This window comes from Desmodus rotundus, chromosome 3 (assembly GCF_022682495.2).
Source record: "Desmodus rotundus isolate HL8 chromosome 3, HLdesRot8A.1, whole genome shotgun sequence".
Classification (NCBI taxonomy): domain Eukaryota; kingdom Metazoa; phylum Chordata; class Mammalia; order Chiroptera; family Phyllostomidae; genus Desmodus; species Desmodus rotundus.
This window is the reverse complement of record NC_071389.1, coordinates 185,876,044-185,903,013: the sequence shown is the minus strand read 5'-3', so window position 1 is coordinate 185,903,013 and position 26,970 is coordinate 185,876,044. Positions and strand designations below refer to the sequence as shown.

The 26,970-nt window shown below is 42.9% G+C and overlaps 1 protein-coding gene and 1 non-coding gene across 3 annotated transcripts in view; both read right to left on the bottom strand.

Moving 5' to 3' along the window:
• ANO4 (anoctamin 4) overlaps positions 1 to 26,970 on the bottom strand; it is a 321,384-nt gene that overhangs the window by 270,533 nt on the left and 23,881 nt on the right. The window contains exon 1 of one of the 2 annotated variants that reach the window (XM_053921960.2): positions 1,446 to 1,707. The exons of the other annotated variant lie outside the window; for it this stretch is intronic. The gene's annotated coding sequence lies outside the window, so the exon portion shown is untranslated. Of the gene's footprint in view, positions 1 to 1,445; positions 1,708 to 26,970 lie in introns of those variants that run through there. 2 annotated transcript variants of the gene reach the window in all.
• LOC112322119 (U1 spliceosomal RNA) lies at positions 18,241 to 18,402 on the bottom strand. Its single transcript, XR_002976609.2, has one exon. It is a non-coding gene; the product is annotated as a U1 spliceosomal RNA (small nuclear RNA).

The window sequence follows — 26,970 nt, the reverse complement described above, 5'->3', positions numbered from 1 at the left end:
CTGATGTCATTCCCACTATTTTAAGAAAAATCCACACAGACAGTGGAAACAAAAGTGGTGAAAATGAGCAGGACATTAAGGAACTTTGCATTCCAAACTCCCTATCAACAGGGGAGAGATCAGAAATTTCACTCCACAGTTTTCTCCTCATTTATTACCCCCCCAAATCACATGTATCTTATAAACCAGTGTCTGAATTACATTGAATGGGAACCTTCTCTAGAGGGAAATGGACCAGAATTAGAAAACCCACACGAAATCCATAAGGTAACCCGTCTCCAGACCAGACTACAAAAGAACTAAGCAGAATTACAACCGTGACATTTATTCTTTGGGAGGCTGTGTTGATCAAAATAAGTCAACACACCTCCTACCAAAAAAATAAAAAATAAAATGAGGAAGATGAAAATTTCCCCATGAGGAGAGACTCCTTCGATCACAGGTTCCACAAGGTAAGAACTATACCAAAATGTTCTTGGTTTCTTTGGGGCTTCAAGAGGCAGCCAGTAATGGACTTGAAGTTGTGGGGCTTTCTGCAGCAAGCCTTAAGAGACCAGGTGAAAAATGAGAACACTATTCTAAGAGTAATGCCCTGGAATAAACAGTCTGCCTGTGGATGCTGCACCACTCATGTTCTTTCTTAAACACCTGCTCATTTTCTCTTAGAAAAGTCTAACCATTCTAATAGCCTCAAAACCTTTTATCTCCCAGTGGAAGGATGAAACTATGTTGTCCACTCAAAAATGTTCCTATCCTCACTGACCCACCACCCTCTGGAAAGGATGTAAAATACGGTTTGCAGAAGAGGCACCCTGAGACTCCAGGGAAAGAAGCAATGAAGTCATGCAGTCTACCCCGTCGGCCAGCGCAGGGTTCCTCCCACTGCCAATGTTACTGCCCAAGTTGTGAAACCCACAAGATCCGGGGCCATTCTGGACCCACCGGCAGGTGTGTAAGGCACCATTGCCCACAGTGCACTCTGACATAACTCACGCGTGTGCTCGTCTTTACCCGGAAAGATGGAATAGTTTGCTACGTGGGTGGATCAGCCCCTAGCCTTCCGGATTCGGAGAGTGCCCCTCAGCACGCCAAGAATTCATCTTGCCCAAATTTGTTAGTCGCCCTCCACAGATCCCCTGCACACTGCTGCAGTTCACCATCCAGAACACACTTCCCCGGCTGCTGCTTCAAGGACAAAGAGAGAGTGCTTATGTTTCCATCACAGCCGAGGAGCTTGGGTTTATGGCAAAAAATCAAAATAAAGAGTCAGGCAATCCGGATGAATGATCCCTGGCATTTTAGTGAGCTCCCCAGACATGAAAACAGGAGAAACGTAGAGAGGTAGAGAGAAGGTCACTAAGCTGAGCTGCGAAGAGGGAGCCAGCGAGAGAGAGAGAGCGTTCAGTTCACTGCAGCAGACCAGCTCATTCAAGGCAAGCACTTACCATAAAAATAGAAAGAGTCAACAGAAGGAGAAGGGATCCTTCCTCAGCGTCTTAGGCAGGAAGAAATCCACCCAGAAGCTCCAGGCAGGGTTGGGGATGCGGCCAGCAAAGTGATGAAAGGCAATCTAACCACCACGCACAAGTCCTTTTCAGTTGTCTGTGCTGTAGAAACCCTGAGAAGTCTGCAACAGGACTCTCCCCAGAGCGAGCCGGAGGGAGAGGAGCCTGGCGGATTTCACCAGGCTCGGAGCATCACGCCCAGGACGCGTCCTCCCCCGGGTGCAGGGGCGGCAAGGTCTGCGGAGGCTGAGCACCAGGCTGGGGTCAGGACGGGGAGAAGAGGAGCCTCTTTGGAGTGGAAGGAACTGCCAGCGAGAATATCAGTATTCCACATCAGTTACTGCCAGCGACCAATCAGCCCAGCCAGGGGGCCGTGTCAGTGTAACCAGAGAGCAGCAGATGACAGCTGGTTCTGAGAGAGGCAGAGCAGCCCCCTGCCTCCACAGAAGTTTGGAAAGACTGGCATTTTACACTCCACTCAATTGCTGATAATATCTGCTTGTGGTTGAAAACAAGAGCCAAAGCCCCCTAGTTATACCAGCCGCTCAGGATGCTTCCTACACATCCCACAGAATATCTGCAAGAAGCTGACTTGAAACCCACTCTAAATGACATCTGATGGCATCTCACAGACCAGAGAGCCCTGCTCCTGTGCCCAGAGAGGTCACCATGAGGACAGCAATGGCACTTTGGACATAAGCTTCTTTATGCCCAAGGTGCAGGGTGAAATGACCAGGGACCAGGCTTCCCTATTTCACAGATGAGAAATTTACACAGAAAAGGGTTAAAGGTCTCTCCAGAAATTTGCCTGTCAGTTTCATTCATTTTCTTGCATAAGATGTGTATAGAAGTACTTGTGCAGGATGACTTTATAGAGATACTTGACATCTCCCTCTGAGGTCTCTTAAATCATCCATAAAACACAGAATGTGTGGTTTGGGGTAAATAACCCTACAGCATAATTTACAGGCACACTTAAGTTGAGAAACTCTGAGCTAGGCTAAGGGAAGAGGCAAAGTAGAAATCCCTTTGTCGTAACAAAAGGAGGAGTGAAGAATTTCACACTCTCCCCACTTGCCTTTTCCCCACTCTATTTTTAACATTAAACCTATGAACTTGGTACCCATACTAACTACTTAGAGTTAGGTGATGACGACGTCAGATAGGGAAGTAGGTTCTAAAGTTAAATGTCAGTTACACTGGATTCCACAGCAAAACATAGGAACTTTTTTTTTTTAACTTGGAGAGATTATCCTGGGTCGCCATTTTTATCTTTGCAGAAATGATTAATTCCCCTGTATGAGCCAAGAGTTAAAAAGAAAAGTCCCCAAGTTTGTTTTGCAGGTGACTTCCGTGATCCAGTTTTCCATTTTAGTTCTCTGTTTTCACCTCCGAGTTGAAGTAGCATTTGGACATCATGTTGTGATTGCTCCCCAGAGGCAAGCTCACTTCGGGGAGCCTGGATCTCACAGCTTACAAGGGAGGGCTGGGCTCCCAGGAAGCCATGAGCTCACCACTCAAATGGGTCACAGCAGGAGGCCATCAAGTGTTCCACATCAGAGGTGCACGCAGTAACATGAAATTTTTAAATGAAGAAAGGATGCTTCGGTTGAGTAGTCCCATGTATGTTAAATATGAAAACCTGGGGGCCACAGGCTCCCGTTCTGTTTTGTGTTCCTTCCAGTTCACCTGCAACGAGCAGACATTGAAAGGGCACCGAGTATGTGTCGAAAGTGGCAGGTCCTTCCTTCAAGAAGTTTATAGTCTCAAGGACCAATTTAGATTTTTTTTTCTAAATTTCAACACCATGATTCTTGCCAAGCCAGGAAATGTTCTGCTATTTTAATGTCCCTCAGATAAAACCAAACCATGAGGTTGGACTTTGGACTCAAAGTTCCAATTTAGTCTAATAAGGTGTTTTCCCTGGTCAAAACCATTTGAGAAATAGAAATGCACAAGTTATTTTTTTAATCTAATTAAAACATGGAAAGGGTTTATAACTCAGTGTTTGCTTTCATCAGCATCATCGGTTTCTGACACCGCAAAAACAGGGTCAGCATAACAAAGAATATATTTAATAAGGGAATTTTATTTAAAGCTCCCAAAGTAATTGAGATTAATACTGTTTATGGAACAGATTCAATACCTTGAATATACAGGGTGATAATGAAGCATGAAAGTGATAAAACTGCAGAAGTACAAATTACTTAGTAGATTAAATAATAATTAAATTATATAACAATTGGTCGATGAAAACAGGTATTCCAGTCACTTACTCAAATGTAACTAATTTTTAAAGTCTGGCCACTTCTCCATCTCTCCCTCCTCAAACGACGCTAGAAACACCTCTTGTTTCAGGCAGCAGCAAATGCCAATTAATCTTTGTAAAATACAAAATATTTATCCAAGTCGATCAAATTTGCGGGACTGTCTCTTGCTCCCCAGTACCTAATGCATAACGGGTTCTGAATAACTAATTGTTCAATGGCCATTTGAATGGGTGAAAAGTAAAGCTGGCGAAAATTCTACAGCAGCGTGATTTAATGCCTTTTAAGACCACAGGGTTCTCTAAATTATGTAGCTATACCTGCCATTTGTTTAAAAAGAAAAAAAAAAGTAGTTTTTTGGGTTTTTTTTTTTCCAGGATATATGCTTCAGAGCAGCTTGCTAACAGAGCTTTATAAAGTCTGGAAGACAAGGATTCTTTTTTTTTTTTTTTTTTTTAAATCCTCTCTGAAGGACATGCTATTGACAGGGGAGGGGAAGAGAAAGGGAGAGAAACATTCATCGGTTGCCCCTCGTACATTCCCTGACCAGGGACTGCTCTAGGTGCCCCAACCATCCGTCAGGGACAAACCTGCAACCTAGGCATATGCCCTGATCGGGAATCAAACCCTCAACCTTCCGGTCTAGAGGATGATGCTCCAGCCAACTGTCAGTCTCACTGCCTGGGCTGAAAAACAAGGATTCTTAAAGCTCAGTCTTTAAACACCAAACTGGTTCCTACTTTCTGTAACCAGCGTGAAGAGAAAACATAAAGATACACCTATTTTACAGATCACCAAGCAGGTAAATGGCCATGGAATACCATTTTTGACATCAGAATCTGTTGATGGAGGTAGGAGAATCAATGAATTCCAAATAACATTCTTCCATCGAGGGTTAGAAAACTAAGTGATAATCTCCTTAACAGCAAAGCTGTTCTCTTTTGCCTAACTTCTAAAGTAAACAGTAGCGTCTAAAGGAACTACTATTTACTGAAACTTCATTTGTGCCAGACTCAATTCTAGCAGCTTCACATACCTCTGTTCGTTTTCACAGCACTCCCAGGACTTTTATTATTAGGTACACTGGTTTACCCAGGGGGCAATGCCAGTGTACAAATAACCAGAACAGCCTCAAAATGCTCCTTCCCCATGGAAACACATTGATTATAACATGGGAGAAGCCCCCCAAATGTTTCTGACTAAATATAGGAGATGACTTGGGGACCTGTCCCACAGGATTACCTGAATTTGGGTGCTACAGAAATGATACAAATCCATATTAAGGCAGAAAACCTCATTTTGCCTCAGAGATTACATGTAACCCTTGTATGCCACAGAAATGAATTCTGGATGCTCACAAAGAGCAAGTAATTTGTATTGGCTGATTTGTTTTTTCCCAACTGTGACCCTACGTGACATTTTAAAGCCAGGATGAGCAGTCCTCAATTATTAGAAGAGTAGAACAAAAAAAATGTTCCAGAAAAGTGTGGGAGCTGACATAAACATTGTGGCCCCTTATCTAGCACACGAATTCTCCTTCAGCACTCAGCAGGAGGACTGAAATGGAGAGAGAAGGATGCTCTGTTAATGTTTCTCTACCAGAGGTCGCTGGATGAGACTACTTTCCCCAAAACACTTAGTAGGCAGGATCTCGAATGTGCAACAACAGTTCCAAATACATAGAAGATAAATAACCTGTAGCACGTAAATATAGTCATAGCATCCACATCAAAAATTTGTTTGCTCTCAGCACTCCTCCGCCCAAAGAATCCTATGGGATCGTCAAAGATCAAATCATACAGAAAGAATCCATAAGAACACAGACCTGTAACTTTTTCTGTTTTTGAGGACAGAAAAAGAAATCAACGGCTGGCTTGAAAAGTCAGGGTGAAATTTGGCGAGTCTGGGGAAGCCACAATAAGGAGTGTGTGTGTGTGTGCGCACACACACAAATGGAAAGCTAGTGTGTGCATCCAAAATTCAAGTCTACATCCAATTTGTCCTTAAGTTTCATCAGTGTTACCACCTAATTTCTCCTTTAGATGTAATTAGGGGTTAGGGGCCTTGGTTTTCCTCCTAAACTGTTACAGCAGCTTCCATCCTTTCCCCTGTTCCAATCCAACCTCTCCTTTCCAACAGCATCTGCTTTCTAAAACACAGCAAACATAATGATACAAGTCCCTTGCTAACAAACCCGGGACTGTAAAGCCAAACACAGAACCTCCCAAGTCTGGCATTCAAGGCCCCCTGCAATGAGGCTTCAGCCTACACGCTTCATTCCCTCCCTAACTTCCTATACACCCCATGCTCTCCAAACATATGATTACTCACTATTCCCCACAGATACCATATTCTTTTATCGTAACAATCTCTTTTTCCTAGAATAACCTTCCTTGCTATTCCTCCCTGGAGAAACCCTACTATTCATCCTTCAAGGCCCAGTTTTACTGTCATCTTCTTGGTGAAGTCTTCCCCAAACTCCCCAAAGCACTTAATCTCTTCTTCCTCTGTATTCCTATAGCATTTTTTCTTGTCTTGTACTGCAGAGCAACTAACACTATGCTAAGTGAGTACCTTCCAACCTCCTTAGTTGGATCCTTAGATATTCCCCATGTCTGGCACTCAACAGTTGCTTAGTAAATACATGATGAGTGAGTCCATCTTTCATGCCTGTTCTTCAGTCAAGAGCACTTGGAGGAAAATACAAATTAGTCTCCTGGAAGTCAGGAGCACTGTAAGCTTATGAGCCATAGACATCTCCTCCTTCAGGCAGGAGTTCCTGTGGTTTAAGGAGAGAGCCCTGGATTCGAATCAGAAAAGCCACAGTCCAGCCCTGTTCCCTGTGTCACCTCAGGTCATCTCTTGACCTAAATGAGAATAAAACCTGTCCTGCTTATATTTGAGGGTTTGTCTGTGCTACAAATGAAGACCTATAAGGTGGAATAATAAACAAACTATAAAAGTATGTGGGAAGGGTCAAGTCAAGGAAAATGTGCAAAGGACCCATGGACGAGGACAGTGGGGTGGGGACTGCTGTGGGAGCGGCGGTTGGGAGGGGCAGGGGAGAGCAACAGGGGTAAACATGGGGAGAGCTGTAACTGAACAACAATAAAAAATATAAAAATAAAAAAATAAAAGCATGTGGTATCGGCATACTTACTGCTGCTGTTGTTACCATTGTTTGAGAGCTATCTTTGTTAATATCCCATCAAAGCCATCACACAACTTGTTAAATTTGGTGTCCAGTGACTCAGCATTCAGTCGTTCCAATCGCCTTGCTTCAGTTCTGCTGTCTGCAGTTAGGCGGGAAGGAAAAGTAGCAAGGCCGCGACTTAGGTCCTAGCCCTGCTACTCCCTAGCTCTACAGACCTGGTCCCTGAGACCTGGTCCCTGCCACTTTCCATTTAGGCAGCCATCTCTCCCTAACCCTACAACATCTACAACACCCTCCAACCACTGTCCCCCTCCCATTCCTTGAACTCCAAGAGCTCATTCCCACCCCAGGTCTGTGTTTGTTTCCTCAGCCCCACCCTTTTCCTCGGGTCCCCGCACGGCCCTCTCAGAAAGGCTTTCTGGACCCCATCCATCATTTTCCAGCACATTACGTTCTTCATTCTTCCCATAACACTTATCTCCACCTGTAACCACTTTATTCTTTGTCTACTTAACATTTGTCCTCTGCAGTACAATGTATGCTCCTATCAGTCAACAACTGTTTTGGGGTGCGTGTGTGTGGGGGGAGGTGCTTCTTATTGTGTGCCTGGAAACTAAAGTAGTGTCCAGAATATAATATATAACTGATAGGCATTTCTTGACTATTTACAGTATCATCAAAGTTTTACCGGTTGTTCCCATGTTCTTCACAGTTGCACCAAGTACCAATCACCCTTGACTGCTGAGAGGGAATGAAAGTTTGGAGGTCACTCACATGGTACACAGACAGTACCTCAATGTTCAGGCTCATATAGACATTTGATAATGTGGAACACTCGTGAACAGACATTAAAACTGTCATCCAGGGACGAGGAGTACCTACGAGTAATACGCCGACTCCTGCCCCGGTTGGAAACAGACGTCACCGAGAAAGGCACGCCGACTCTCCTCTACAGAACAGGAACTGAAGTACTGAGCAAAATGGTAAATTGTGCTTATTTAGTAAATCAGCAGGCTTACTTGATACTTATTTCACACTGAGTTCAAATTGCTCTGGACCGAGCTGATCCTGAAAATAAATTGACAAGATCCTTGATCTCTGAAGCATCAACTAGAACAAATAGCTTCAGAGGACTCGGGAGCCCAGGAATCTAGACAATTTCCTCCCAGGGAGCTGTCTCGAAGGCGAGACCCAGAAATCCTCCCGAGCCTGACCATATTGTCCCTGTTTTCTGATTAGCCCAGCCTGAGAGGGGGCCTGATAAATAAATAACCATGGCAATCCTTCATAATGTATGAAGGTTACTTTCCAATGCTTATTGGGAAGGACACAGTTTTCAAGTATTTTCAATCAGCAATAGCACACCAATCTACCAAACAGGCATAGGAATGTGTCATTGGCAGGAAAACAGCACACAGGTAGATTTTTTAAAAAGAATAAACATCCTAGACCCAAAATCAAACACCTCTTTTTTCTCCCCAACCTGCTCTTCCTCTCGCTGTCTTTTCTTCCTATTTAAAAGCATCACTGTCTACTCTGTTGCCCAAAGAAAATGACATTTATTGAACTCTTACATAAAAGACTTTGGGCCACTGTATAGGACACTAGAAATGTCAGCATCAGCCTTACTTTAACTCATCTGGTCAATATCACCTCCTGAACATTTCTTTCTTCCTCCCACTATTCCCCCTCCCCATCCACCCACCGATTCTCCCCTGGGCTAACGTGGTCATCCAGAGGCAGTCTCCCCACCTCGACACTCACTCTGCCCAACCCATTCTTCCCAGACGGCCAAGGATTTTTAAATGAAAGCACCATCATGTCCTCTCCTACTGCAAACTCTTCTCTGCTACTTACCACGTGCCGGAGGAAGGGCACCCCTTAACCTATCCTGACAGCCCCTCTGTGACTGGTCATTATACCCTACTTGGGTCCTCCCTTTCACTCACGTCCTAATACTCAGAACTCACCAAGCTGCTGAATTTCAGGGTCCTGGCACAAGTTTTTCCATTACCTAGAATTGCTTATCCCTGCCTTCCTCCTCTGAACTCTTATTCTCCCAGACCCAACCTGAGCATCTCCATCCTCTTGCAAATATTCCCTGATGCTGTCTACACTGTAACAGAGTTACCCACCTCCAAGTTATGGCACTCATCACACCATATAATAACTCCTATTATCTGGAAAGTCCTAGCCCTGAGTTTTATTCATCTTTGCATCCTCAGAAACAAACTCTCCCTGGAGACACTCAAATAAGTGGTTATAGAAAGTCTAGGCTTCCCTGTGTATCTGGCTTTCTTACAAGACTATTCCCCGAGGGATGGCAGAGTACCTTACCTATCTTTCTAACTTCTCAGCTTATCAGAGTGCCTGGAACATATGGATGTTCAGTGCATATTTTTGGAATTGTTTTTAATATGACTGGCAAAAAAAGATGTCTTCAGTTCAAGAAATTTAGTAATCCTTCTGAGCTGATTTCTAATTAGCTCATTTTTTTAAATTAATATCTAAACATTCTCCTCCTTGAGAGTATAAAGCACCACAAGCATTCATTAGCTCCACAAAGATTCATCCTCTGAAATTCCCAGCTTTTAATGGTAACCCAACCAACTGAGGCAACTTAGGGAAAACGAAGCATTCCAAACATACTTTCTACTTCGCATCGCCTGGCAGAGGAAAGGGTATTGATTCTCTCGGGCAGAAGGGGCTTCTTGGAGATGTTTCACCAGCATTTAAGTTTAGAGGAGAAAGAGCCCTGTCTTTCTGAGTGCAGAATGTCACTGTTAAGAGAGGGACTCCCAGTGGGCTGTGGAAGTTCCTGAGGAGCCCAGTGCCCCCACATACAGGCTCATTATATGAAGGGGTGTGGCTTGAGGACAGCTGGCAGGGCCTAAGGCTTACAATGGACCCTCAGTCAGAGGATTATTCAATTTCCTCACCCACTCCCCCACCTCACAGGAATTGGCTACAATGCATCCAAAGAACTGGAATAAAACTTCTCTGTCCATAGATGCAATGGCCATCAACACCTAAAGAACTAGTCTCCCCTTGGTGTGGCTAAATGGGGGATACCTAACTGATTGGAAGCGCACCCAAGTGACTGCAGACACCTGGTCAAGCCAGCTGGGGGGCGCAGAAGAATGCCCGCACCCCCCATCCTTCCAGAGCTGCTGATCCACAAGCAGCACATCGAGAATGAGCTACATTACCAGTGCTCCAGATGGGATTATCTAGTCTGCCTTTTTTTTTTTTGGTCTCATTTCTCTGTGACCAAATTTGAGTTCTATTATTTGAGCTGAGAGGAGAAAGCAGAATGAGCATTTTGAAGGGCTGTGACATGCTTTTATTTTGGTCAAATGAAACTAGGCCATACACTGACCATTCTACACCTTTGTAAGGATGGATTTTTCCTTTATGAATTTTTAAGAAGTCCCTTGAACCTCTAACAAAACTAGATCTGTGTCCCTGGCGGAAATGTAAAAATCATGCAGCTCCTTTAGAAGACAGCTTAGTGCTTTCTTACGGAGCGATACACACTCCCATGCTCCTACCATGCACTCCAGCTGCGGCGCTCCTTGGTATTTACCCAAAGGAGCTGAAAACTGACAACCACCCAGAAACCTGCACACAGATATTTATAGGAGTTTTAGTCGTAATCACCCAAGCTGGGAAGCAACCAAGCTGTCCTTCAGCAGGTGAATGGATAAATAAACTGTGGTACACCCAGACGATGGAAAAATATTCAGCGCTAAAAAGAAAGGAGCTGTCAAAGCCTTGAGAAGACATGGAGGGACCTCACATGTATATCACTAACTGAAAGAAGCCGGTCTGAAATGCTACATAAATGTGATTCCAACTACAAAACGGTCTGGAAAAGGCAAAACTGCGGAGACAGATCAGCAGTGGCCCGGGGTTGGGAGGGGAGGGAAGGATGAACAGGTGGAACCCAGGAATTTTAGGGCAGCGAAACTGCAGTGCTCTGGATGGTTTTATAATGGTGGACACATGGCATTATACATTTGTCAAAACCCACAGACTGTCCAACACCAAGAGCGATTGACCTCTCATGTGCACTATGAACGCTGAGTGATACTGGGTCAGTGTCGGGTCATCAGTTGTAACAAATGCCCCACCCAGTCTGGTGGGGGTGTCAGGAATGGGGGAGGCTGTGGGAGTGGGGGAGAGGGATATGGGAATTCTCTGGGCTTTTTTGCTCAGTTTTGCTGGGAACCTAAAACTGCTCTAAAAAATAAAGTCTATTTAAATACCAAAAAAAAAAAAATCTGAGTTTCCCTGTAGCTTAGGTAGTCTTTCTACAAGTTTCAGTTGCATTATGAAATAGATACTTCTGTAAAACAAGGGGCTTTAAAAAGAACAGTGAAAGGTCTCCCTAGACCCCACACAAAGCAAAGTTCTAAGAAATTCACCGTGACAAACACACAAACCAATCACACGGCTGTTTTCACATCTTAGAACCCGAACTCTGAGTTTGGCTGAGCGGCTGAAATACTTCGCTGATCCAATTTCCATTGTCAGGGCCTAGCAAACCAGAGTACTGTGAAGATACTGTGAATTCCACTAAAAATTTATAAAGAGACAAAAAAAATGTCTTCTTTCTTTCTAAGGCTCCTCCCCTTTTAGGTTTATGTTGTATAACTACCTAGCACTAAAGCAGGAAAAATATGTTTGTATATTAAAAAAAAATAGTATGCATGTCTCCAGGCATGAGTAATGACAGGACAAAAGCAGCTACAAAAGATTTAAGTGCACCTACAAATTATCACATTTCAATGACAACTGCAAGAAAATAAGAGTGAGTGAAAGGAATGTCTTTATAGAAGTTGAGAATTGGAGTTGCTGTGTCTGGAGAAAAAGAGAAAGTGGGGTGAGGGAGGGGGCACATCAGTGAGTAAAGTAGTCCCTGTGCACAGGGGCTATGAGAAAACGGGGTGGGGGGATTCCAGAGGGATCCTCCCATCTACTGAGGGATGACTTGCTGGGCCTGAGAAAGAGCAGGATTTCAGCAGGTAGAGGAAGTCAGGACCAGCCAGGAAGGTCATTCCTGCTCAAGTTATGGCCAGAAGGTGAGAGAGAACTGGGTCAGGAGTGCATTCATTTGTTCAGTCATACATTCAACAAATACCTGTTCAGCACCTGCCAGTGACGGATGTTATAGATGGCGGAAGACAAGGAGTTCAGCAAACTGTGGTGAACAGCTAACAAAATCGCACACAGCAGAAAGCCAGGTCAGACGGATACCGGGGGTGCTCCCCCCCATTCCTCGTTCATTGTAGCCTTCCTTCCCATACAGAGGATGGCAGACCAACACCTCCATTCTCCAGACTCCTTGAAGCTAGGGCTCTGAAGGAGAACTCGGTTCCACTAATTTCATGCATTTGCATGAGGTTTGGAAGGTGAGAGTGACCTAGAGACCACCTTCCTGACGGCTCCTGGCTGCTTTCCGCCCTGACAAGTAAGATCACAGAGGTGTGAGGTTCTTCTGCAGCACATTCCAAGATCCGTGGTCGTTCTGGGTGGGGACAGGCAGTTGAGGGGCAGTAGCGTCATCACTGGCTTCCTGATTCATGAATAACAGCAGTGGCTGGAAGTTCTTGAACTCCAGACTTCTAACAGAGATCTTAGAGATAGACCCTTTTTCCTGTGTCTGCATTTCTAACCCTCCTCTGATTTTATAGTCCCTAACCCCCATGTTAGATCCCTTCCTGATTACAATGCTTACAGTGGCCTCTGTTCCCTATACTGAATCCTGACTGGAATAGGCAATAAAGAATTTTAAGCAAGGGGCAGACATGATCAGATCTGCGCTTCAGGAAGTGACCTTGGCAGCTGCTTAGAAGATGGACGGGAGAGAAGACAGGTGAACTAAAAACAGATCTAGAAAACTCCCAGCCAAAACTAGTGTGCCTGTAAAAATTGGACTGAATGAAACACGTGTCACTGGAATAGAGAAGAAGAGAAGGAAACAAGTTATTTTATAAGCAGAATTTACAGAATCTACTGGGAATGGGATGGGATGAAAGAAATTTAACCTTGGCCTACCACTTCATCCCGCTTCTGCTGGGCCCTCTGAAGTGCTCCCTTCACCACCAGAGCAGCCATCACACTTACTAGAGACTGACCCTCTCTTCAGGCTTCAGACTCGTCTTTCCTGCTCTTTGTCGCTCCCTCAGTGCAGACAGCAGTGAATGGCCCATAGGAGTGCACACCGGTTGGATGAAATCAAGGGAGGGAGGGAAGGAAGGGGGGAGAGAAGGAAGGAGGGAGGGAGCCTGCCACCTCAGAGCTGCTGTGAGCACTGAAATTCTGTTAACCAAGGAAGTCATCGCTGGCTGAGTACCGACTGGATTACGTGGGGCATCCAGGTGAAGAAAATTAGCACACCGGTAAAACCATGAGACTAGAGGTTGGGAAATGGGAACCTGACACAGATTTTGGAGTCACTACACCAAATGAAAGCTGGCTGCTTCACAGACAAAGAGGATGCCTCAGTAAACCTTGTATAATAGCTGTATTAGCACAACTGCAAAGAGAGTTGATAAAACGCCAGCCACCGTACTAGACACTACACGCACATGTACTTTTTAAAAAATCTTAATGTGTTTTTTTTTAGGTTCTACATTTTTTTCTATTTTATTTTTTCATTGTTCATTCTATAACAGTTGTCCCAATAGTCTTCCCTTTTGCTCCCCTCCACCCAGCCCACCCCTCTCACCCACAGTCAATCCCCTCTCTGTTATCCGTGTCCATGAGTCATTCATACACGTTCTTTCACTAATCCCTTCCCCTTTCTTCTGCCATTCCTCCTCCCACCTCCCCTCCTAAAGCTACCAGTCTGTTCCATGTCTTTGGTTCTATTTTTTTCATTAGTTTATTTTGTCCTACCTTTTGCAACAGCATGGATGGAACTGGAGATTATTATGCCTAGTAAAATAAGCCAGAGAGCAAGAGGAAAATACCACATGACCTCACTTACAACTGGAATCTGGAATCTAATGAACACGTGTATTTTTAATCCACACAACTTAGAAGTGAGGTATTCTTGCCTCATCTTACAGATGAACAAACTGAAGCTCAAAGATAAGCATTGTCCAAGGTCACATAGCTGGTGATGGCAGAGTTGGGGTTCAAAGCCAAGTCTACCTAACTCTAAAATCTATGTTCCTCATTATGCCCCTACAGTTAAGAGAACATGAATAAGGACTGGGCAGAGAAAACAGAAAAGAAGCAGATGACACAGAAGTGAAATAAGTGGATCAAAAAAATAAGGTTTGACTAGAAAATGCCCAGTGAAATCCATGGTGTTGAACCATAAGCAGGTGACCTTGGACAGTGCAAAGTAGGGAAGAGGTAATAGAAGCCACACTTTCTGGTAGTAAAAGGAGAAAGAATAGGTACTTTCTATGGGTCACATTCAAAAAGTTTGAGGTAACTGGAAAGATGGAAGTCAGACTATTCTAAGGGGGGAAACAAAGTCAATCATGAGTTTCTTTAACACAAGCGAGATGCTTGTGCAACTCAAGAGAATAGTGAAAGGTGGAAATCAGAGACAGAGGAAGTAAAGGTTCCCCCCCAAAAAAGGTCCCCAAAAGATGGAAAGACAGATGAAAGAATGGCCCAGCCATTGAGAAAGGAGGGAAGACAGATGAATGATAAGATAGTGCTGTGGTCTCCCGTCTGATATCTGCAAAGGAAGCAACAAGGATCTCAGGAACTACTCCTAGTTTGCCAATGAGCCTAACAGAGAGTGTGCATGTGCACTGATCCAGCTACGCTCAAACAGAAATGCTTTCTTTTCTTTTGGTTGGAATTCTATCAACACATTTTGTAGCACTGATTAATCTCATGCAGAGTGGAAGCTTTAATAAGAAGTTAAATTGGTCTTTCATTAGCCAAAAGAAAGTCACCACTAATTATCATTTATTAAATGCCGCTTTTTTCCACAGTCTTCCAAAATTCATGGTAGGGGACAATAAAAGGATCCTTCATAGCAAAACAATAATTAGCTGTCAGTAGAATTAAAGACTATGTCAGCAGAACTATAAAAAGGCATAGAATACAATCAGATATTATTTAAATAGCTACAAATGTTGTGAACAGAAAAAAAAAAATAGAATACTATCAAGCAGTAAATAGATCAGTTCAATCCAGTGGAGCAGAGAAGCAATCCAGGTGGATGATTACAGACCTACTCAGACTACAAAAGATATCACCAGAATCCAAAAGATGGGGCCTATAAAGCCAGCCCACTTGGATTTGGAGACCTCAGTGACATGACAACTATGGAAGAGAAGTCTACACGTCCCTCACGGATGTAAGAAAAAGCCACCTGGACACGTTCACCTCCAACCTCAAGAGCTAGCAGAATGGCTGATGGCAGAATGCCTTCCTTGGTGGGTAAAAATATCCGTTAAGCCAGGGAGAACTTAGAGATAAATGGAAATAATGCTATCAATCAAATCTGTCACATCAATATCTTTGTGTTTGGTATTTGAAGCATCTATAATATTGAGGGGAATCTGGCCCATTAGATCAGCTAGCAGATGATCGTTGTGATTCCAATGCCAATTCTGTGACTGAGTAACAGACTTGTGATTCTAAATCAGAAGGTGTGGTAGGACTTTGCCACATTTGCCACAATATTTGGATGTTTAGGAGAATTTATGCACCACATTTATGCATTTAATTAGACTTATAAGAATTAGGAAAATTTTGTTAGGCAAATGAGGTCTTAAAAAGATAACAGGATATGAAAATTATTAATGCACTAAAATGTCTAGGAGAATTAACTGAATGAGGCCAAACAGTAACCAGATTCCTTGCAACTATTAATACTGATGAGTTTAGAACTGAATAAGGTTTGGGAATTAAACTTAAAAACTTAAGGAAAAACTAGGTTTCTGAATTTATAACTTTAATAAAATAAATATCAGTGTTCAGTGGATGGCAAAGACAAACAGTCTTTTGGGAGCACCAAAGTCCCAGCAAGGGTGTGTGTTTATTTTTAAAGGCTTCCCAACTAATGCAGAGGTTAAATATTGGGTTGGCCAGAAAGTCTGTCTTTTTCCGAAGATGGTTCTAGTAGAGCTTATTTGTCTTCAACTTCATTCAAAACAATTTTGTTAGATTGTATTATGACACTCTAATATTACCGTGCATTAAAAAAAAAACATCAAAATTGGTGAATTTTTGTGTAGCCACTTTAATGTTGAAGATGGAAGAAAACATGCAATATTTTGGGGGTATTATGCTTTATTATTTCAAGAAAGGTAAAAATGCAACTGAAGCCCCTGCAAAAAAAAAAAAAATTGTGCAGTGTGTGGAGAAGGTGCTGGGACTGATGAAACGTGTCAAAAGTGGTTTGCAAAGTTGCGTGCTGGAGACCAGTTGAAGCTGATGCAATCAAATCAAGACATTAAGAACAGTCACCATTATAGCACAGGGGAGATAGCCGACCTATCCAAATATCCAAATAAATAAAGTTCTTAGTGAAAACAAAGAATGTGTTTTTTACTTTACAGGAAAAAACACACTTTTTGGCCAACGAGATATGTGCTTGTGGCAGCATCTCAGTGGGGGCTGTTCGCTGTAACATTCTTCCTACATTTCCGCATTGTTTTTAAACTTTTACAATAAAATTTCCAGGAATCAAAAGCTCTCCAAAGGACATTTTCAAAAATTGTATGCATTGTCTTCTGAAGCTAATGAGGGGAACTCACCATGCAATGGCAGAATGAGAATATTTCCGATCAGAAGTGAATATTAAGACAGTAATTCACAACTGCTGCACAGAGAATATTAGTATAGACAAAAGCCTGGAAAAGCTACCGGATACTAAGATTCACTTTTGTGGAAGGGAGTAGAAAGATAGGGATGAAATTTATAAATCTAAATTCCAATGACATTACAAAATAATGGCACTGCTTATCGCCAAATTTTATATGCAACAGAAGCAACTTTTTCCTTTCCCCACATAGAACTTAGAAAAAGTCTTCTAATTTATGGAATCTCTTTACGGAAAACCTCAAGTAATGGAAACTGAACGTTAGGGCTGCATCTGCAAGTCTAGAGACAATGCCTCCTTCTCCAGGCATTTCGTTCTTCCCAGCAGCGGTCCAGCATTTCAATAGGGCCACAGAAATCTGGAGACCTGGTTTCTAGTCCTAGCTTTGTCACTAAATTGCTTTCTCATCTTCCTTACCTGTAAAGATGAAGACCAAATTGTTTTACAGGTGCGGTATAACTAAAACTGGATTGAACACCTATGCGCCCCATCTAAAACATGTGGTAAGCATCGTCCCTAAAAGCTAAATAGCGCTCCCTGGATATTTTTGCTCATTCATGTCCTTCTTTCTCACTTTCCTCTCATCCCCAGGCAGTCCTTCAAAATGTTGTCTGCAAGAGAAAGGTACCTTCAAAGAAGAAGAAAAGGCCAAGAAGTAAAGGCTACCATTGTTTTTACTATCTGGAAGGCATCTGCTTTTCCTTTTTTGATCTTTGTAAAAGAAATAGAGGCAACAGTCCAGTGAGCAGTGGATGGACCCTGACAACGAGGGGGGATTTTTTTAAATCTTAATTTAATTCAGTTCATCCTTAACCCCAGCTCTTAAAGGCTACCATTATTTTTACAACAAATTCAAGTAGCCCCTTCACATTAAACACTACTCTTGTCCAAACAAGGGCCACAAAAAGTATTTCAGCCACGGGGCCCAGCAATTACACTAGAACCTGTACCCCTGGGCCCCTGCAATGAGGTCTAGAATGAAGACACATCCTCCCAGGCAGACAGGGCCAGGGGCATTTCTGGTGCTAAACCCCTGGGGTGGTTTTGAACCAAATCGGTAACTTCCCTGAGCTCTGGCTAGGGTCTCAGGAGCTGGTTCTGACCGCCCCAATGCCAGCAACCACTGCACTCACCACCCAGGGCAGGCCCGGGGAAGTCTGGCATCCGGGACCCAGGGACATGCCCAGAATGGCCTGGGAGCCAGACGGCAGGGCCTGGAGTCCCAGGTCTGCCCATTCCTGGCTGCGTAACCGGGGCAGGTTCCTTTACCTCTCAGTGCATCCACTTCCCTTCTTGTAAATTGGTGATAATACGGCTACTTTACCAGGTTTTATGAGGATGAAGGGCATAAATTCGTGAATGAACAGCACCGGGCACACAGAAAGCACTCACTAAGTGTTAACAATTCTTGTCAGTTAACATTTTGGCTCCTTGTCTCAGTGCTGCCCATGTTCATCAATTGGCAATTAAAGTCTGTGGCTACAGTACAGACCACAATTTCTTTTTTTCGGTGAGGCGAGAGCGTGAACGCAGTCCCCCTCTACCACAAACTTTGCAGTTGAGTTTCCCACAGCTGGGGAAATCGCAGGAGCCAGCACACCAGAGTGCAGTGGATAAGCCTCACCCTGGGAAAACCGCCTCCGTGATCACGGTACTCCCCTGCCAGGTAAGTATGGGAGTGCAATTTTTTTAATCATAGCTGTCTAAAAACACAAAGCTGGGAGAAAGCCATTCAATTTTTTCCCTCTTAACAAGTAGAAAGCTCTTATCTGCAAAATGTCAGAATGGCAATTAGGAAAAAAAAAGTCTGTCCTAGTTGCTCATAGCTTCATCCCTGGAGTGGCCACTACCAAGCAGGAGAATGTCACTATTTTATTACTTCCAGGCACTAAGTTAACACTTTTGTATGTATTTATTTCATTTAATACTTAAAACAACACTAAGGCAGGGGATTAGTATGACTTCCCTTTTTCAGGTATGGTATCTGAGATTCTGAGAACACAGATATCTTCCCCAAGGCCACACATTTAGGAGTTGTGGGATCAAGGACTCGAGGCCAGGTCTCTTTAATGACGAACACTGAACTGCCAGGAGCACGCCCTCTTTTGATAACGGAGCCGATAATAAAAGGTGCACACTCACAAGCCCCTGGGTCAGTCTTCTTTTAGATGAGAGGGTTTCGGTTGGGATCTAAGGTCTCTTCCCCATCTCAAACTCACCCATGTTCCACACATCACTTTTAAGAAATAAGTGTCCAAAGACCTACACCTGCAGCAATTACTCCACTGGGGAAGGAAAAATAGTTCTCTGTACACTTGAAAGACTTCTCTGTTTTAATGTGCTCACTTTTTCACTCAGACAGCCCCAAGCAAGCACTCTTTGAATGTAAATTGAAAAGCAAGGTGTTTTTCTATGTATTTTTTTTTAATTGGAGGGGGAAGTAAGAAGGTGGTGTCACGGGCTTTGAATTGTGTCTGTCTCTCTCAGATTACAACTCACTCTCTGCCTCCGCATGAGAGATCTTTAGGTTGAAATACAGCTTGGAAGAGAGATTACACTGTTCTGGTTTTTTTTTTAATTAACTTTATACAATCATTTGTGTTCAACTGCACTTCCCCTTTAGGCAGTTAAGTTATTCCCTAATTTTATTTTCATTTCTGAGATTGTCTATAGAAAACTAAATTGGTTTTGCTATCGGGAAATTGATGGTTATAGAAAAGCATTAAAGCCGAAACTTTCTGTGTTGAAGAAAAGACGTGAACAGACAACGGCCACCCCATTCTGGTTTGTCTGACTAGGCCTCATTCCATGCACCTGGGGGTGGGGGTCACAGTGCAGTGGGCCCCTGCACCTCCCCAGTGTCAGTTACAGAATGAGCTATGCTCTAGCTCTATTTGTTACTAAGTCTTTCCATCTATTTGGATGTTTAACTTCTCACTAAGGGATAAGTTAATCAAAAAACTCAGCATTTCAGCTATTACCTTCTCCAGGGATGTAATCTCAAGATGTTGATCCCTTCTTCTATTCAATTAGTTACACCCCGTGACCTAAAAAATTATTGGGTTGCTCTAGTCTTCTAGTTATAAAAATTGTTGCTGATGTAATTCAGCACACCCTTAAGGAGGTCAGCCTCCACAGACAATTTGCTTTGGGTTTAGTTTCTGGCTCTTCTCAAGATTTCATTAAAATTGATCCTACGGTTTAATATTTTTGAATGTTATAATTATTTAACTTGTTTTCTCAAATAAAGATTTGCTAGACTAGTTTTATTGAGAGGAGGAAACCGCACAGGACATAGAGGTGGTTATATTTTTCCAAGTCAGACTCTAGAACAAGGGTTGGAAAATTTTTGCAATAAATGGCCACATAGCAAATAAATATTTTCAACTTCGCAGGCCATACTGTCTCTGCTGCAGCTACTCAACTCTGCTGATGTAGCATGAAAGCAGCCTTAGATAATATGAAGACAAATGAGCAGGACTGGGTTCCAATAAAACTTTATTTACAAAACAGGTAGTGGGCCATAATTTGCCAACCGTCTCTAGGTCACCCCCAGAGGCTGAATTTCTAAGGGTGGCTGATTTTCTACCTGACATCACAATGGAGGTTATTGAAAAATTGAGTGACATGGGTGCTATACGATTATTCCTTATTCTATACATTTATGTTTTATATAATTATCTGGATATGTGTGCTCTATTTCATGATTTAAAAAAAAAAAAACTTTAAGCAAGTGACCAAGTGATCCAGGGATTCTGAATGATCAAGACTTGGTGGCAAGATACAAAGGGAACTTTTCTGGATAGGTCAAAGATTTTTACAGAGATTGAGAAAGCTTGAAGTCGGAAGAAACTAACATTACGTAGTCCAACCTCTTTCCCAGTGGATGTTTTTGCAACATCCCTGGCAAGTATTCCATCAGCCTGTGAAGGAGTATGTCTATGGCTGGCGTGGTGGAAGAATTACCACTTTATAAAGCAAAACTGGCCCTCGGTAATTATTTCACTTAATTACTATCACTGTGGACACCAAAGGCAAAGACAACAAAACAAAAATAAACAAGTGAGACTACATCAAATTAAAAAGCTTCTGCACAGCCAAAGGAAACCATCAACAAAATGAAAAGACAACCTAACAAACGGGAGAAAATATTTGCAAATCATGTATCTGATAAGAGGTTTATATCCACAACACATAAAGAACTCATATAATTCAACAGAAAAAAAATCTGATTATAAAATGGGCAGAGGAACTAAAAGATAAAAAATAGCAAGCGTTGGTGAGGATTTGGAGAAAGGGGAGCCCTCAGTTCACTACTGGTGGGAATGCAAATTGGTATAATCACTATGGAAGACAGTTTGGAGATTCCTCAGAAAATTAAAACTACTGTATGATCCAGCAATCCCACTTCTGGGCCTATATTTAAGGGAGGTAAAAATAGGGTGATGAAGAGATATCCACATTCTCGTGTTCATGGCGGCATTATTCGCTACAGCCAAGTGCAAGGATTCCTGCGCCCAATTTCACTGTGTGTGTGTGGAGGTTTCCCCACATGGACAAGCAATATTTGGACACGCATAGGGTGTCCAAGAATTCGAACCAATTCTGACATTATCTACTGGGAAATAGAATCTGATTCCATGGGTAAAGGACTTAGTCCCACACGACCACCCTCCACAGCTTGGTACCTGTGTTCCTGACTGACCAGCTACAAATAAGAGGTTCCAACGCCCCCTCCAACTCAGAATGCCAAGTACAAGTCCAGGCTGTCAACTATACTTCTGACCAAATGGCCATAAATTAGAGGTTTCCGTGACTCTCACCTTGGGTGGGAGGGAGCAGCTTACAAAACTCAGAGAAACATTTTACTCCCTAAATCACCAGTTTATTATAGAAGGATATGACTCAGGAACAGCCAGATGGAAGAGATACACAGGACAAGGCATGGGGAAAGGGCACAGAGCTTCCAGGTCCTCTCCAGGGACCCTGCTCTCCTAGAACCTCCACCTGTTCAAGCTCCAAACTCCGTCCTTTTGCCTTTTAATGGAGGCTTCATTAGGTCATCATGACTGATTAAATCATTGGCTGTTGGCAACTGATTCACCCTCCAGCTCATCTTCCTCCTGGAGGTCCAGAGGTGGGACTGAAGTTCCAACCCTCTAATGACAGGCTTGGTTCTCCAGACAACCAGCTCCCATCCTCAGGTGCATTCCAAAAGTCACACATTTACATAATAAAAGACACCTTAACCTCTCACATTACTTAGGAAATCTAAGGGGAGCTCTGTGCCAGAAACAGGGATAAAGACCAAAAATATACATTTCTCACTGTAAATCCCAGTATCACACCCAGATGAAAACAACTTTAGTGTCCATGAACAGATGGATGCAGGAAGAAGATGTGGTGTGTATTCAAATGGACTACTAGTCAGCCACAACAAAGAGGGAAATCCCGCCATTTGCAACATGGGTGGACCTTGAGGGCCTTATGCTAAGTGAAATAAGCCAAAGACAAGTGCTGCATGATATCAGTATATGACATGTAAAAACTAAAACCGTAAAATTCATGGAAAAACAGTAGGAAAGCAGTTGCTGGGGGCTGTGGGAGCAGAGGGGGTGAGGAAATAGGAAGAGGTTGGTGAAGGGGACAAACTTTCAAAAATAAATAGAGAAATAACTATTTCCAGCAATGACCAAGTTCAAGTCATAATGCTTGGCTCTGTGAGAACATAAACACCTAAGACACTGCCAGTCCCTGGGGGGGGGGGGGGTCACTGTTCAGTGGAAGACATGGCAGGACACAAATAACTGTAACAAAAAATAGAAAAAATAGTAGAAACTTTCCTGTCTTAAAAAATAAGAAGAAATACAAATAATGCAATTAAAAAATAAGGGTAAGGACTTGAACATGCACTCCACAGGCATACAAAGAGATGCTCAACCTCATTAGTTACCAGAGAAATACAAAGTAGAAGCACAAGAAGGCCCCACTCCCCATCCACCAGATGGGTAAAATGTAAGTCAGACAACTTCAGGTGTTGGCAAGGATGCAGAGCAATTAGGACACTCGGGGTTATTGTGGGAATGGAATGAATTTACATATGTAAAGTGCTTCCAGTACTGCAGGTCCTTGAATAACATCACTTGATTTAACATTGATAAAAAATAAATGAATAAATGATTCCTAGCCAGGGTCACAGTCTGTCTGGGATTTGCACATTCCCCCCAGTCTGTGTGGGTTTCCTCCCACATCCCAAGGCTGTGCACGGGAACTGCACTGGCGTGCCCACACTACCCCAGTCTCAGTGCATGTGGTGGGTGGGAGTGGCCCTACGGTGGAAGGGAGTCCTGTCATGGTGGGTTTCTGCCTTGTGCCGTGAGCTGCTGGGAGAGGCGCAGGCCAGCTGTGTCCCTGAACTGGATAAGCAGGTTGGAAAAGTCCTTTTGCTTAAAGTTGGCAGTTTCCAAGAACCTATCGATGACGATAAGTGAGAACTCCCTGTACAGCCAGGCACACAGGAAACACCATGTGAGTTAGCCATCATCAGCCATCATCCTCAGGACTGTCACTGAGTTACTATTAAGTGCTTATGGTGGGAGCATACATTGATATAACTAATTCGGAAATCAATTTGGCCTTTAATACAGCTGAGCAGGTTCGTACCCTATGGCCCAGCAATTCCACTCCCTGGGTAGAACCCTAGAGAAACGCTTGAGCCTGAAGACATGCACAAGACAATCCGAAGCAAAACTGTTCTTGATTTCCCCAAACTGGAATCACTCAAGTGTCCATAAATGGTAGAATGGATAAATACATAGAGTATATTAATATACTGGAATACGACACAGTAGCAGAAATGAATGAATTACATCTGTCAACAACATGGGTAAGTCTCACCAAATCTATCCTGAAGTTGAAAAGCATCTCAGAAATAATATACTATATGATGCTGTTTATATGAAACTCAAAAACAAAACTAAACTATGTATTGTTTAATAGCAATGTATAGTAAAGCCATAAAATAAAGCAAAAAAATAAATTAACCCCCCCCCAAATTTAAGACAGTGGGTTGCCTCTAATATGGGGGAGAGAAGGGACAGGGTCAGGGAAAGGCCACAGGAGCCTTCAAAGACAATGCCTGTGTTCTTTTGTTTAGACTGAATGGAAGATAAACAGGTGTTTGAGGTCACGTGATCCTTTATAGCTCATGTACACTTTATAAATATTTTATATCTACTGAATAATAAATAAAAACCTATTTTTAAAGAATTAAGGGAGAGAGGTCACTTCTGTCTGGGAGAAGGTGGACAGATTGGTCACCGTGGCAAATGGGATTTTTTTTTTTTTTTTTTGGTATCAGTTTAACTGGTTGGTGCTGCCTTGGGATTCTACAGCTGAATCAGGCTCCAGAGGGGGAAAATCTGCAATCAATTAGCAGTGTCTGCCCTGGCCACTGATTCTGAAAGTGTCAATAGCTCCCTGAGGTTTTGGCAGCCCTGGATTGAGGTTTTCCTGGCCCATAGTCATCCATTACGTCCTGGGTTGAGGTTTTCCTGGCCCATAGTCATCCATCATGCCACATGGTCTCCAGGTGAATCAGATGCCATCTGTGTCGGGTGTTGAAAGAGATGTGGAGATTCGGCAATGAGGGAAAATAGCACACCGGGCCGAGAAGCAAGAACAGTATGAACATTCAAACAAACCCAAAGAGCACTTTAGGTCCCAGCCAAAATCTGCTCATTCTAATTTAACACATTTCTTTTCAACAGAGTCAGTGGTGTGGGGAGTATTAGAGGGTAAATCATACTTTTTAAAGATTTTATTTATTTTTAGAGAGAGGGTAAGGGAGGGAGAAAGAGAGGGAGAGAAACATCAATGTGTGGTTGCCTCTCGTGTACCCTGCAACCCAGGCATGTGCCCTGCCTGGGAATTGAACCAGCAACCATTTGGTTCTCAGGACTGCATTTAATCCACTGAGCTATACCAGCCAGGGCAGGTGAATCATACTTTAAAATCACTTCGATTTGGCTCTAAAATGTATATTTATAAAGATAGATATATCCAATTACATAAAAATTATCAGCAACTTAAAACAATAGGGTAAGTTTGGATTCTGGACACCACCACCAACACTAATCTTCCCTCCCCACCTCCTTCCTTCCCTCCCTCCCACTGTGTTCTAAGTGCTAAGCACTGTGCTATGCCTAAGAGATATAAAACAAATAAAGAGATAGAGTCCCTGCTCCCAAGGATCTTAGAAGCATCAAACAGCAGACAAACAGGCAAATGCAAAAAACAACCACCACATCAAGACAGGGCCTCTTATGCTGTTACCTATCAAATCTAGGGATCTCCAGTGCCTTTCTCTGTCCCCTGTACCACCACTCCTGCCATAGGGACAGGGTCAGGTATCAGCCAGCAGGCCCTGGCCACAAGTTCTCTTCTCACCTCCTCCAATGCAGGAGAGCTAGCCAAGTCCTTCCTTACACCTAAGGAAACAGAATTCAAGGCAACTGGCAGAAAGTACTTTCTTTATTCTGACTCTGCCTTGGTTTTTTATAATCTTTTCCAAATGAACACTTCTGTTTTTACTTAGTTTGCCCCGCCTACTTCTAAGAGGGCTGTGGGTGATTATTAAATAATAGGGATTTCAAGATGAAAATATAAAATCAAAACTCATGTAATGGGAAGAGGAAGCAGGAATCTGAAACCATAAGCCAGTAAATTTAAAACTCTAGTGTGCCTAAGAAAAACCTGTGTTCAGCGTAAAATGCAGATGTCCAGACCCAGGATCCAAGAAATCTTTACCAGTAGATCTGGGGTGAGGTCCAGAGCCCACAGGAACAGCACTCCAAGTGATTCTGCCAATAGTAGCCTAAAGAGCGCCCTCTTAAACACCACTGACACTGGCTGAAATACTCGATGTAATTAAAAGTACAGCTTGAGCTGCACCAGGTGGGTCAGTTGGTTGGAGCATTGTCCCATACACCAAAAAGTCATGGGTTCGATCCTGGGTCAGGGTACATACAGGAGGCAACTGATCAATGCTTTTCTCTCACATCAATGTTTCTCTTTCTCACTCTCTCTTCCTCTCTCCCCCTCATTCCCTCTTTCCCTCCCTCTCCCTTCCTCTCTCTCTAAAATCAACAAACATATACTTGGGTAAGGATCAAATTAATACATAAAGGTAGAGCTTGAGTTTCCTAGTAACCAAAGCAAAAAAGAGAAACGTGGTATAATACATAATCATCACTATATCCAGACAGTCAAACATTGTATAAATTCTAAAAGTAATATAATGTGTTTTTTTATCACTACCTACATAATAAACAATCCCTAAGCTGAATACCTGAAACTTATAAATGCTATCTCCTGAAAGTTTAGATAATTTGGGTGAGAAAAAATTATATGGAACTCTATCAAATAGTGCTCAATAAAATTCTAAATTCATTTTACTCCTGGAAATAGGTGTTAAGCCAACATCTTATACCCAACTTACAATTCTGCCTCTGGCTCCTAAGCCTCCACAAGCGACAGCTTTCACAATAAGCATTTAAGTCCAAGTGACTTCAGGAAGCCCTAACATAGAACAACAGGGCAGAAAGCAAAGAGGTCATAGCAGACGTGGGAGTGAAAGTGTATTATTATAAAGTGAATCTGTACTTAATTATATTAAGTACTGACAAAGAACTGACAAAGATTTCCTAGGAGTAATCCACAATATAGATGGGCTTCCCTCCTATAATTATAATTCTTCATATTTGTATACCCTTCGCAATTCATGTCAAGACTTTCCATCTTCATTTAAGCACTGCAACAACCCTGCATGCAAATTTCTAAAAGTCTCATAGCACAAACAGAGACACTAGGCTCCGAGACGCTAAGGAGGTGCCAGCGGCCAACAGCTGGTCAGGGCAGAGGTGAGAATGAAACCAAGGTGGCCCCTTTCACTCCAGTGAGAGGGCCGCACTGTAAACTCTCATTGTTAGATCGTAGCACCAAAGTAACAATTACATTTTTATCTTCATGAATATTCTATTAATCTCTTTGCATTATTTATGAAGAGGTCAGATCAATTGCAGGAGCCCGCTAGATCCCTAGCATCTTCTCTGTGTATTGAAATTGCAAGTGCGTACAAGCGCGTATCCTCTCCAAAAGCAAGGCTACCCTCGCATCCTTGATGAGGGAAGTGAGATTGATAAGGATACAGGATTTTTCAACTTAATGAATGCCACCCCTAAA